Raw genomic sequence first — 14,428 nt, forward strand, 5'->3', positions numbered from 1 at the left:
TGGAAAAGCTGGGTACATGAGAGATTAGGGTTTGAAAAGATGTGTGTCTTGGAAAAGCTGGGTACATGAGAGGTTAGGGTTTGAAAAGATGTGTCCTGAAAAAACTGGGTACATGAGATATTAGGGTTTGAAAAGATGTGTGTCTTGGAAAAGCTGGGTACATGAGAGGTTAGGGTTTTAAAAGATGTGTGCTGGGTACATGAGAGATTAGGGTTTGAAAAGATGTGTGTCTTGGAAAAGCTGGGTACGTGAGAGTTTAGGGTTTAAAAAGATGTGTGTCTTGGAACAGCTGGGTACATGAGAGTTTAGGGTTTGAAAAGATGTGTGTCTTGGAACAGCTGGGTACATGAGAGTTTAGGGTTTGAAAAGATGTGTCTTGGAAAAGCTGGGTACATGAGAGTTTAGGGTTTGAAAAGATGTGTCCTGGAAAAGCTGGGTAGACGAGAGATTAGGGTTTGAAAAGATATGTGTCTTGGAAAAGCTGGGTACATGAGAGGTTAGGGTTTTAAAAGATGTGTGCTGGGTACATGAGAGATTAGGGTTTGAAAAGATGTGTCTTGGAAAAGCTGGGTACATGAGAGGTTAGGGTTTTAAAAGATGTGTGCTGGGTACATGAGAGATTAGGGTTTGAAAAGATGTGTGTCTTGGGAAAGCTGGGTACATGAGAGTTTAGGGTTTGAAAAGATGTGTCTTGGAAAAGATGGGTACATGAGAGTTTAGGGTTTGAAAAGATGTGTGTCTTGGAAAAGCTGGGTACATGAGAGGTTAGGGTTTTAAAAGATCTGTGCTGGGTACATGAGAGATTAGGGTTTGAAAAGATGTGTGTCTTGGAAAAGCTGGGTACATGAGAGTTTAAAGTTTGAAAAGATGTCTGTCTTGGAAAAGCTGGGTACATGAGAGGTTAGGGTTTTAAAAGATGTGTGCTGGGTACATGAGAGTTTAGGGTTTGAAAAGATGTGTGTCTTGGGAAAGCTGGGTACATGAGAGTTTAGGGTTTGAAAAGATGTGTGTCCAGTCTGAATACATAAGGGATTAAGGTTTGCAAAAATCTGTGTCTGTGCTTGTCTAGGCTTGTCTAGAGGAAACAGTGTGATCTGTGCAGTGAGCAGACACACCCTCCCATCAACCAATCACAGTGCAATCACAGTGTCTGTGCTGGCAGCTCTGCTGACTCAGCACTTTCATCAGCTGATCGGGACACAGAACTTATCAAGACACAGAATTTCTCATTACACCGGCAATACTGGGAGGTGGCAATACTGGAGTCTCCGTTTTGGAAACACTGCTGTATGAGACGTTTTTCATTTTTATTGGGGGGGGGGGGGGGGGGGGGGACATGTAAGGGGGGTGTATATGTAATGATTTACTTTTTATTACTTGTTAGTGTAGTGCAGTGTTTTTAGGGTACATTCACACGGGCGGGGGTTTACGGTGAGTTTTCCGCTGGGAGTTTGAGCTGTGGCGGAAAATTTGCCGCAGCTCAAAATTGTAGAAGGAAACCCACTGTAAAAACCCACCCGTGTGAATGTACCCTGACATTCACATTGGAGGGGGGGGGGGGTGCCCCAAACCTTAAGCTGTGGCAAAACTACAACTCCCAGAATGCACTGACAGACCGTACATTATGGGAGTTGTAGTTTTGCAACAGCTGTAGGCACACTGGTGGGGAACCACTGAGTTAAGAAACAGACTCTGGGGGGGGGGGGGCGTGGCTTGGCGCGCTGAATATGAGCAGCGTGGTGTGAGTGCTCCTGCAGGGCTACATCTTTAGAGGCAGATATGGGAGGCAGAAATAGGGGTAGGAACCGTAAACCGACTGCCCCAGCACCCGGGGAACACACCAGTGACATCGCCACTTACTCCAGAGCACCGCCGGGACCCGACATTACGGTGCAGCCTCCTCCTCTCTGCACGTGGCCGCCATTACAGCCTACAACAGCACTGTCTCTTTCGGTGCCTGGTGTCCTGCAGCTCCCCCCTCACAGGCATGGACACACACCTGCCTGCTCCTGTCTCCTCACCCGCCTCACAGCAAGCTCCGGCCGCCACCGCTGACCTCCCACCATTGCCTCAGCCCCGGCTGACATCCTCAGAGAACCTGCTCTCACAGAGTAACACCGCTCCTGGCTGTGGCGCCACCGCTCAGAGCGCGACCTCCTCCCGCCCCGCAACAACATCTACAGGGAGTAGAGGCCCCTCTGCTACACTGAAGGTAAATGGCCCTCCTTTATCTCTCTCAGAAGACCTAGCACCACCGCAACACCCGGCTCCCCTTATGTCTCCCCAAAGTGGTCAGATGCGGCATGCTAGTCCCGCACATCATGCCTCCTCATCGCCCACCCAACCAACATCCTCCAACAAGCTCCATGAACTTCACATCTCTGCTGCACCTCCTGTTAACCCTTCTGGGACCCCTGAGGTACTCTCCAATGCCTCAGCTGCAACTACACCCCCTGCAGAGAAAAGACCCAGGGAGACTCCTGATACCTGTCACCTGCTAGCTACTAGCCCCGCTGCCATTGATGTTACAGATTGGTCCACTGCCATGGACTCAGATAGCAATGACAGCTCCCAAGATTCAGCAGCCGACAGTGATACCCTGGATTACTGGGGAGTAAGTCCACCTGCAGAAAAGACTCTCTTTAAAACACCTCTAAAATCACATCCTCCTGATCACTCCATCTCGGGCCACTTTAACCTTCCCTTATTCCCGTGTATGGACACATTCTCAGGTTCCTCTACTTTATCCCATAGTAAATTATGTGCCCTACGACAGAAGCTGCACTCTATTTAACTGTGTGATGCCTGGAGGGTCTTTCATCCCCAAGACAAAGACTATAAGTTCTATTCCTCCCCAAGGCAGTCCTACAGTCTCATTGACTATATCTTTTGTCCACACTACTTACTCCCTTCTATCACCTCCACTACTATTGGCCTCAGAGTCCTTTCAGACCATGCCCCTGTTTCTTGTTCGCTGATGCTCCCCTCTTTGTCCAAAAGTCGATCTTCCTGGCGCATAAATGAGTCATTGCTCTCTGACACTGTGTGTCTCCAAGATCTCAAGGACTCCATGCACAACTTCTCTCTGGACCATGCATCCGATGACTCCTCCCCCCATAATCAAATGGGAAACTCTTAAATGTATCCTTAGATGGGGGCGTGGTTAGCTGGCGATGTGAGCGAACGTGGGCTCCGGAGCTCCTGCACTTACCTCCTGGATAATATCCTGTGGCCGCCTGGATTTGGGTCCATCTTTTCTCCTATTGCCTCCTGTGGTCTGTTGCTGGCACCAGACTTTCCTCCCGACACGATTATGGGCCGCACCGGATGAAATTAGCAGAGCGCAGCCTCGGGCCTGGCTACGCCGCACTCACAAGATGGCGCCTCCTCACCTCCTCCTTTATCAGATGTCGCACACCCTCCGCTGCGATCCAGGGGAAGCTGCTGCCGTGAACTGGGAGGCCTCCTCAGATGCCTCGGAAGATGTTTTGTGGGCACAGGACTGTACTTCTGCTTCACAGGCTGCCTCTACCAGGCAGCCTGATCAGGTTAGTGGTGGGGTAGCAGTGGGGACGCAGGCCACAACATCTGCAGGGCGTCCCGCTCCCCCCCCTACTGCTGACCCCACCATGAGGGATATCTATGCTGCGTCTCTGGCTCTGGGAGCGGATACTGGCTCCATTAAGGAAGAGGTCTCCTTTATTAGACAGGACTTAAGGCGTACAAATGAAAGAATTACGGCCCTGGAAGACAGATTGGGAGAGGTGGAAGATAAGTTCCCTAGTGTATAAAGAGACCTTGGCCGTGTGATCCACAATGTCCCCTATTGATTGCAAAATCCGATGATTTGGAGAACCGGCTCTGAGATTTATTGATGTCCCTGAACGAGCTGAGGGCAAGTCTGCTGCTGAGTTCTTTGAGACCTGGCTTACAGAAAAGTTTGGGAAGGACACTCTGTCTCCGTTATTTGCAATTGAGCTTGCCCATAGGGTGCCCTTCCGTGCCCCACCGCCCGGGCGCCCCCACGCCCTGTTTTGATGAAAATTTTGCATTTCAAGGACAGGGATACTATATTAAGTGCTGCCCGTGACCATCCTGACCTCACCATCAATGGTGTACATGTTTCCATCTTCCCTGACTTTTCTAACGAAGTGCAGAAGCGGCGCGCTCAGTTTCCGCAGGAACCCGGACAACGCCTGATGTGCTGATATATTTGCTCTACATATGGATTTTGGGGACGCGTTGCTATTACTCTCCCCTGATTTGTTGGTTTGCTGATGTTACTGGCAGGGGGCACTATGTGTTCATATCCGATTCTGTCTCCTCTGCTGCGTGAGACTACTGGTGCTCCCCCCCCCTGTTTCAGTTTCTGCTGCGTTCTATCCTGTTCTGGAGGACTGCCTGATATCCTATATCACCAGGACTGGCCATTATTGCATTTTTCTTTTTTGCAGGTAGCTCGGGCCTCCCATGACTTTGATGGCCCGTATGCTCCATGCTGGCGCTATTACAATGGACCCCCGAAGGTCTCCCGTGCTGGAGACAATGTCTCTTATTTTCCTTTATTTTTTTTTCCTTTTACTTCTTTTCCAGTTTTTTCAATGTATGGCTCGTTATATGATGTTTATTGTGTTGCTTAATACTCATGTTGCTTTTTTCTTTTTTAGTGCGCAGTCTCTTGGTGTCTGCTTTCCCGTACAATCTCTTGTATCCATACGTGTGTTTCTGGGGAGGTGCCGTGAGTTGACTTTATATATGTATGTTCGTCCCAATGGCTAGCCAGGTACACTTTCTTTCATGGAATGTGAGAGGTCTGGATGCCAATAAGCGATGTGCTATTTTTCAACAGATGAGGGATTTTCATCCGGGCATTTTTTGCCTGATGGAGACTCATCTCACTCAGGACACCGTAGGTGTACATTTTTACTCTTGGATTTCTCAGGCGTTTCACTCCACCTTTTCCACTCACGCTAAAGGGGTTTCTATACTGGTTCATAGAGCTGTTCCATTTGCTTGCCTTTCCTCACACATAGATCCTGAGGGCCGGTACATATGCTTACATTGCACTATTTTTAGAGAGCAGTTCATCATAGTTGCTGCCTACATTCCTCCTCCATATTCTAGCGCTGTACTCCGGAAGGTTTTCTCTATTCTCTCTGCCCTGCCGCAGGTGCCCACCTTGCTTATGGGTGATTTTAATGCTGTTCTGTCTCCCAGTTTGGACCGCCAAAGGGTTATGCCTGATGCTGCTGATCCTGATTCTCCCCCCTTGCTCGTCTCCTAGGGGAGGTGGGCATCTGTGACCTGTGGAGAATTCGTAATCCTACTGTTCAGCATTTTTCCTGCTATACTAGCTCTTACAGAGCCCTGTCCCGCATAGACCTGGCCTTGGGTACCCGTGCCCTGTTGCCTCTTACTAGGGATGTGGAATACTTGCCTCAAAGTATTTCTGATCACTCCCCAATACATCTTAGGTTGTCTTGGGGTGACTCCCCCCGACATACTACCCCTTTATGGCGCCTGCACCCATTTTGGTTACGTTTGGTAGATGGGGGGGGGGGGGGGGGGGCGACATGGACCAGGCTATTACTGACTTTTTTTACCCTTAACTCGGAATCTGCTCCCACCCCTGTAGTTTGTGAAACGCTTAAGACATATGTTCGGGGTCTATATATTCAACATATAAGCCGGCATTAAACCAAATCTAGAGAGCTCACTGTCTCCTATCAGAGTAGGGTACTGGAGACTGAGGCATCATATGTTGCTGATCCTTCAACTGTGAATGAGTCGCACTGGAGGGAGGCGCAGACCTTGCTGAGGGATCACCTCCTTCAGGTTGCTGACAACAAAAGGCACTTTACTAAACAATCCTTCTTTCAGGATGGGGAGAGTGCAGGTCATCTCTTGGCCACTATTGTCCAGGCACAGTCAGGACCTGCATACATTACAGGACTGTTGGACGGGACGGGGACCTCCATGACTGATGACGGTGATATTTTATCCTGCCTCCACTCCTATTATAGAAACCTTTACACTAGCAGACTCTCCTCTATCTCTTCTACTGACCTTAACGATTATCTTGCTACTGTCTCTCTACCCACCCTCACACCAGAACAGACTGATTTTCTGAATGCGCCCCTCACAGTTGAGGATCTGGAGCTGGCACTCCAGTCCTTGGCTAATGAGAAGGCTCGGGGGGGGGGGGGGGGGGCAGGAATGGCCTGCCTAGGGAGTTTTTTAAATTGCATGGTGAGGTTTTGCTCCCCAGCTACTGAAGGTGTTTGAGATTGCATTGGAGTCTGGGGAATTGCCCCCCTCAATGAGGGAGGCGATCATAGTTGTTCTACCCAAACCAGGTAAGGATGCTAGGTACCCTAATTCCTATCGCCCGATATCCTTGCTGACGGCTGATGTTAAATTGCTGGCCCGTGCATTGGCGAATAGGCTATCCCAGGTTGTTTCGGGTTTGATCCACCCAGATCAGTCTGGGTTTATGCCCCATAGATCTACCTCCCATAATTTACGTAGATTACATCTCAATCTTCAGGCTAGAGGGGGGCGAACACGGGGGCAGCGGTCATCTCACTCGACGCTACGAAGGCTTTCGACAGCGTCGAGTGGGAGTTTCTTTGGGCCATCATGCGCAGAATGGGATTCGGTTCCCAGTTTCTGCGCTGGTTGCAATTACTGTATTTGGGTCCCAGTGCCCAGAGTGAGGGCTAATGGTCGTCTTTCGGGTGCCTTCGGCCTCGGTAGGGGACGAGACAGGGATGCCCCTTACTCTTTGCCATAGCGATTGAGCCCTTGGCGTCCCTGTTGCGATCCTCGGCAGATATTGAGGGGTTCCCGCGGCGTGATGGTGAGGAAGGTTTCTCGCTATATGCTGATGATTTATTGCTTTATACTAAGAGTTATGCTTCCTCCATAGATACCATTATGTCTATCATTGCTACTTTTGGCAGATATTCAGGGTTGTCTATCAACTGGGACAAGTCTGTGGTCCTATTTCTGTCCTCTCCGCCCCGGCAGCTTTGTTACCTCCCACTCCACTACAAGTGGTATCCAGATTTAAATACCTTGGAATTCAGGTTACGGCACGCATTCACGATTATATCACCGACAATCTATTGCCTCTCCTTCTTCGGTTCCAGAGGAAGGTTGACGCATGGTCCCGTCTGACCTTATCAGTTGTTGGGCGCTGTAACTTGATCAAGATGATACTGATGCCCCAGTTACTTTATGTCCTTCATAATTCACCTGTATGGATACCCGCAGAATATTTTAAACGTATTAATAGAATTTTTTGGTCTTTCATTTGGAAGAGGGGTTGTGCCCGTATTAAACTTGAGACTCTTCAGCGCAGCAAATTGGACGGGGGATTGGCTGTACCTAACCTGTATATTTATTTTTTGGCAGCTCAGTTACAGCATTTTAAGGGGTGGGGGGTTGCTGATGGCTGTGGAATCTCTGGTAAATTGGTGGAGTGGATTACTGGGTTCTCTCCTCCCCTGGGGGCTCTTGAGATGGGCACATCTGGGGGGCCGATTCGCGGTTCTCCTACGCTGGTGTTAATGGTGAGAGTATGGGAAGCTGTTAAGTTGCTTTTGCAGGTTCAGGGATTTACCACATTTACTCCCCTCTGGAGAAATCCACGCCTTCCGGAAATCTTTTGGTTGGAGGGATTTTTACCGTGGAGAGAGGCTGGTGTTCATACTCTGTCTGATGTGTTGGGTGATGGCTCTATTCTCTCTTTTATGGATCTGCAGACTAGGTTTGCTCTCCCACACAGGACTTTTTATCAATACTTACAATTGCGCCATGCTATCGATCAACAGAGGAGGGTGACGCCTTTGACCTTGTCTTCGCATGGCCTGCTGCAGGATACGGGGAGTGTGGGTGCCCAGAGGGGTGCTATCTCTATGGCATACCGCACGCTGCTCGACAAACATCTTGACACCTTTCCTCTGACGGTCAGGGATCGTTGGGTGGGGGAGGTTGAACCCATTTCTGACGAGCAGTGGAGTGAGTTGCTGGAAACTGTACTTCTCTTGTCCTTGAGTGAGCCGCTTCGTCTCTCTCAACTATTCCTTATACATAGGGTCTACCGGACACCAGCATTTCTCTTTAAAATAGGTTGGCGTGCTGATGCTTCCTGTCCCCGATGCTCCACTGACTATGCTGATCTCCTTCTTATGTTCTGGGTGTGCAGAGAGTTGGAGGGGTTTTGGAGGGGTTTAGTGGCAATCATACTGAGAGCCTACTCAGTGACTGTCCCCTTGACTCCTGCTGCTTGTGTGTTGGGGTGTTAGTAGCTGGCAGTTCCCTCTTGGGTGTGCAGTTCCCTCTTGGGTGTGCAGCGTATCTTGGGTGTGCAGTTCCCTCTTGAGTGTGCAGCTTATCTTGTACCAGGCGCGCAAACTGATTGCATCACACTGGACGCACTCAGCCCCTCCGATACAGCAGGAGTTCCTGAGTAGAATAAATGCCATTATTAGACTTAAACGGGGGTATATTTTTAGAGGAATGCCATGGCTAAGTTTGAGCGGATCTGGGGACCATAGCTAGACACTGCGGGACTACCCTCCCAGCTCCTTCTGCGGCTGTGTAGGGGCCCCATGCAGGTCTTCTCCTCCGCTGGCAATAGTGAGGTTCCTTTAGGATAGGATTGCTCCTTTGCCAGGGTTTATTATTTGGGGTTTACTCGTACATTGGTGTACCTGAGACTATAGATGTGCATCCGACTCCCTCTCCTCTGTGTGGTGTAAGTCTCTCCCTTTTTCCTTCTGGCCTTTCTTCTTGTCTCTCTTTTTGTAGTCTGGCTTCCTGGGATTGTCTCCTTACCTGTATTGTCTATTCCGAAATGTGTTGCTATTTCTCCTAAACTGACTGGTGCCTCCCGACGTTGTCCTTAATGATACCTACCTCTTATTCCATGCCATAATTTTATAGCTCCTTATTTTGGTTGGCTGGTCGGGCGGTACATCTGGAGACTGCGCTCTGTTAATTTTGACTGTTATTTTATTATGGGGATATCTTCCTCTTTTTGTTTGTTTTTTGTGCTCATGTATTTTTTATTCCCCCCCCCCCCTTTTTTCTTGTTTTCTCCCCTCTTTTTAATTCTCCCCCCTCCTTTTTTTTTTCTTCCCCCCCCCTTTTTTTTTTTTTATGTGAGTCACGTGTGCAAAATTTGATATCACCATAATATGTATAATGTTACTGAAGACTCAGGATGACTACTATCGCTATTGCAATTTCTTCACTTGGTTGGGATGCACTGCCAACTGTGCGGCTTCTATAGAATGTGACTCACATGGTTTGTTTCTGTGTTGTATTCTTGTTTGCAATGAAAAAGGAGTTTAATAAAAAAAGATCTCATTTAAAAAAAAAAAATATCCTTAGAGGGGTTCTGATAAAACATGGCTCCCGCTTGAAGAGGGAAGCATCAGCGAAACTCAAGCGTTTATATCTACAGTTACATTCTCTTGAGACCCAACACAAGCAATCTCAACAGGATAACACACTAAGGGAACGGATCCAAGTTCGCAGCGACATTCTCCAAATACTCTCAACAAAACATGAATACTATACTCAACTCACCGGATGCCTCTTTTATGAGTGGGGCAACCAATTGGGTAAATTCCTAGCTAATGCTTTTAAGGCAAAAAGATCCTCCCTGTTTGTCCCTGCGATAAAACCGCGTTCGGGCCCCACATGTTTTCTAACACCTGATAATCTGGAAACCTTCAGAGCATATTATGAGTTTCTATACAACTTGCCACCACCCTCAGACCATTCTATCCCTGCACCAACTACCACGTCCCTACCCCAATATATTGCACGCACAGCCCTCCCTCAACTAGATGCCACAACAATACGTGACCTGGAAAGCCCATTCACTCCTAAAAAATTGGAGACTGCCATCTCCTCCATGCCACCCGGGAAAAGTCCTGGCCCGGATGGCTATAAAGCCAAATTCTATAAAATCCTACATCCCAACTTATCTCCTATTCTCATGGTGGCCTTCAACTCCATATCTGTGGACTCACCCCCCCCCCCCCCATTCCTACGTGCCTACATTACTGTTCTCCCCAAAAGCGGAAAAGATCCACTACTATGCCCCAACTACCGTCCCATTTCCCTAATTAACTCTGATGCCAAACTATTCGCCAAGCTGATAGCCAATAGATTGTCGGCACACATGCCTTCCCTAATCCACCCTGACCAGGTAGGCTTTGTAAAAGGCAGAGAAGCGAGGGACAACACCCTCCGTACCTTTTCGGTAATACACTATGCCCACAAACATAATTCTCCGCTCTTTCTTCTCTCTCTGGGCGCTGAAAAAGCCTTTGACAGGGTGGATTGGGGTTACATGCCTGCAGCCTTGTCCCAAATTGGCATAGGGACAAACATGCTTTCACGCATAATGGCTCTCTATTCACATCCACAAGCACAAGTTAGAGTTAACGGTTGTCTCTCCAAACCCTTTGACATCTGTAATGGCACGCGCCAGGGCTGCTCCCTTTCCCCCCTCCTACAAGTAATCTGTATGGAGCATCTATTAGTAGACATCCGGCAGAATCCTGATATTAGAGGACTGACCATAGGCTCACGCCATTACAAATGCTCAGCAGACGACCTCATGCTCTATATTTCCTCCCCTCTGACCTCACTTCCGTCTCTTATGTCCACAATCACAATCACAAACACTTTTCCCAAATTAGTAATTATAAGTTAAATCTTGCCAAATGTGAAGCCCTGAATTGGAATATACCCATGTCATTGTTACATCACCTCCAAGACACATACCTCTTTAAATGGAACACCTCCTCCCTGATGTACCTGGGAATTTGTGTGCCGGCCATATTGTCAGAAGCATACAAACTCAACCCCCCCCCCCTCCTCCACTCCCTGAAGGGAGACCTCTCTAGATGGGAAAGGAAAGATTTCTCGTGGCTTGGCAGAGTGAACACCATGAAGATGAATGCACTCCCGAGACTCCTTTACCTTTTCTCATGTATACCGATCCATCTTCCCCGAACATTTTTTAGGGAATTACAGTCAATACAATCGAGCTTTGTATGGGCCCGCATGCCCTCTAGGTTGGCCAACCATGTACTTGTCAGGAGAAAGAGAGGGGGGGCCTCGCTTTTCCCGATTACCACTCATATTACCTGGCGACTGTGTTGACTAGGGTCCTGGATTGTTGCCACCACCGTGTTAATAAACAATGGGTGGAACTGGAAGGCTTGTCGGTGGGGAGTGACCTGATGGCGTTTCTGTGGCGCCCTCAATCTCCATCTTCATTTTCCCGACCCTCAGCCCTTCCTCCAGTACTTTATTCTATACATCGTGCACGTAAACTCTACCTATCGAAGCTCGATGTCTTCCCACCAGGTGGCCCCCTGACTCCACTCTTTGATAATCCCACCTTTGCCCCGACTCTTGCTAATAGCCATTTCCTGACCTTTCACCGGGGCCAAGGGACTACCTTCTTTAATCTCCTGGACAGGTCCTCGATTAAACCCCTCATAGATATACTTTCAGACATGGCCCCTACTCCCGCTCATCTATTCCAATATGCAAAACTAACGCACTATTTCCACTCTATGAAAAGCGAGCTCCACCTTCATCGTCCTCTGACCGACTTTGAACGCCTGTGTGTTTCCCCCCGTCCCCCTTGCTGTGTAGTCAGTCATCTCTATGCTCTTCTCCTGGAGGAGTCATCAAGGCGACCCCTTCCCTTCAGAGTGGGTTGGGAAAGGGAATTAAAAATTGCCACAAGTCTTCCCTGTCCTGTAAAGCGCAAGACACCAATTATAAAATCTTGACGCTATGGTAAAGGGTCCCATCTCTTTCGGTGACATTATACCCAGGAGTTCCGGATCTCTGCTGGCACTGTTCCTCAGGCAAAGGTACCATGATTCATATTTGGCTTACCTGCCCCTCTCTGTCTACCTTTTGGTCCAATGTCCTAAGCATTATAGCCCATATCACGTCCGTACGCCTTGCCCCTACGCCAGAAATTAAGCTTCTATCCATACTCCCCCCCCCCCTCCATACCCAATGCCACCTCTAGATTGATTGCCTATCTATTGCTAGCGGTGAGGTCAGTTATACCAAGACTGTGGAAATCGGCCGCTCCACCTAACGTATCGTCCTGGCTTCGTGAAGTCACCCACATCCACAGAATGGAAGAGCTCACAGCCACCGCATACAATCGCACGTCTCATTATACTGCGATTTGGCATCCTTGGATGGCTTTCCAGTCATCCTCAGACTTTACTGCTATGCATCTCAAAGATTAGTTCGATGATCATTCGCTCTCTCTAACACTGAGGAACCCCCCCTCCCACTTACTGCATAAAGGGCCTCTCTCCCTTCCCCCCCCCCCCCCTCCTACATTACACATAGACTACCAACATGGACTGGGTATCGTGGAGGTCTGGAGGCTGTCTCGTCCGAGAGGTACTCTTATTACTCTTATTCTTGTTCATCTTACTCTTCGACCCCTCTCTTGCCTTATTCTCCCCCCCCCCCCCAACCCTTCTTCTCTCCCTTTCTCTATCTGTTTTCTTTCCTCTTCTACCACCTTCCTCCTCCCTTTCGTCTCCTCCCCTTTGCTTTCTGGTTGTTATGACACTAACTTTTTTAAATTATATTATCTTATTGATAACAGTAATATTTCGCATTGCCTATTGCGCTAGTGTGGACTCTATACCATGTTGCCCCGTGTAATGTCAACCCACACGATTCACTGTACCACAACCATGTCTTTGTATTTTGACACTAGCGATTGAATGTACTTGCATTATGGTTATGCGAAATTTTTTGCTCTGTGTACTGTGTTATATTTGCTGTTCACTTGAAAACTTGAAATAAAAAGTTTAAATTGGAAAAAAAAAAAGTAACAGACTCTAGCTCAGTGATTCCAACCCGTGCACCTCCAGCTGTTGCAATACTACAACTCCCAGCATGTACAGTCTGTCAGTGCATTCTGGGAGTTGTAGTTTTGCAACAGCTGGAGGCAGATGGGTTGGAATCACTGAGTTAGGAAACAGACTCTAGCTCAGTGTTTCCCAACCAGTGTGCCTACAGCTGTTGCAAAACTACAATTCCCAGCATGACCAGACAGTCAAGGATGCTGGGCATGTAGTTCTGCAATATCTGGCCCTTCAGATGTTGCAGAACTACAACTCCCAGCATGCCTGGACAGTCTGGGAATTGCAGTAGTTGTAGTTATGCAATAACTGGGGAAAAACCGCTAAGTAGTGGTCTCCAAACTGTAGCCCTACAGATGTTGCAAAACTACAACTCCAAGCATGCCCAGACTGTCCAGGCATGCTGGGAGTTGTAGTTCTGCAACATATGAAGGGCCAGATATTGCAGAACTACACACCCTGCATCCCTGACTGTCTGGGCATGCTGGGAATTGTAGTTTTGCAACATCTGGAGGGCTACAGTTTGGAGACCACCATATAGTGGTCTCCAAATTGTGCCACTTCAGATGTTGCAAAACTACAACTCCCAGCATGCCCAGACAGTCAGGGCATGCTGAAAGTTGTAGTTTTGCAACATCTGGAGGAACACAGTTTAGAGACCACTACACAGTAGCCTTTGGCTGTCTGGGCATGCTGGGAGTTGTAGTTTTGCAACTTTTAGAAGGCCACAGTGAAGATCACTTACCGGCAATCTTCACTGCAGCCTCCTCCACCGCCACACTTTCCGAATGCAGTCCTCCTGCTGACACCGATATCGCCGTTCCTCCATGATGCCGCAGCTTCTCCATGATGCCATCGCATCCGGGTAAGCCGGCAATGCTTCCTCCCTCGCCGCTCTGCCCGGACTTCAATCGGTGAGCAGAGCGGGGGAAATTAACTCTAACCCCCCCCCCCCCCGTCCCCCGTCCCCAACTGCCATTGGTGGTCGTACTGACCGACCAATGGCTGGGGATAGGAGGAGGTGCAGCACTGCGACCTTGCTCCTATCCTTTAGGAAGGTCGTTGCTGTCTCTGACAGCTCCGATCACTGTTATTTTCTGGGCGATGGGTCACCAATGGCCTGGATCACTGCAAATCGCCGGTCTGAATTGACATGGGGTGTCTCAGGACCCCCTAGGCATTGCCACGGGATGTCTGCTGATAGATATCAGCAGTCATCCAGGTCCAATCACCGCCTGGCGAGCTGCGGTGATCGGAAATACGGAGGGTGTACAGGTACGCCCTCTGTCCTCAAGTTCCAGGACGAGAGGGCGTATCCATATGCCCTCCATCCCCAAAAGGTTAATGCTGGGACACCCCGCAATCCACTGTTCAGGGCCCAACTCTCGCCACTCTACTTACCAGTTCCTGAAGCGTTCCAGCCCACACCTTTGGAGACCAGCAGGAGTGTCAGACCGCTCAACCAATCACCAATCAATAAAGGAGAGGAT

Source organism: Hyla sarda, chromosome 7 (assembly GCF_029499605.1).
Source record: "Hyla sarda isolate aHylSar1 chromosome 7, aHylSar1.hap1, whole genome shotgun sequence".
NCBI lineage: Eukaryota > Metazoa > Chordata > Amphibia > Anura > Hylidae > Hyla > Hyla sarda.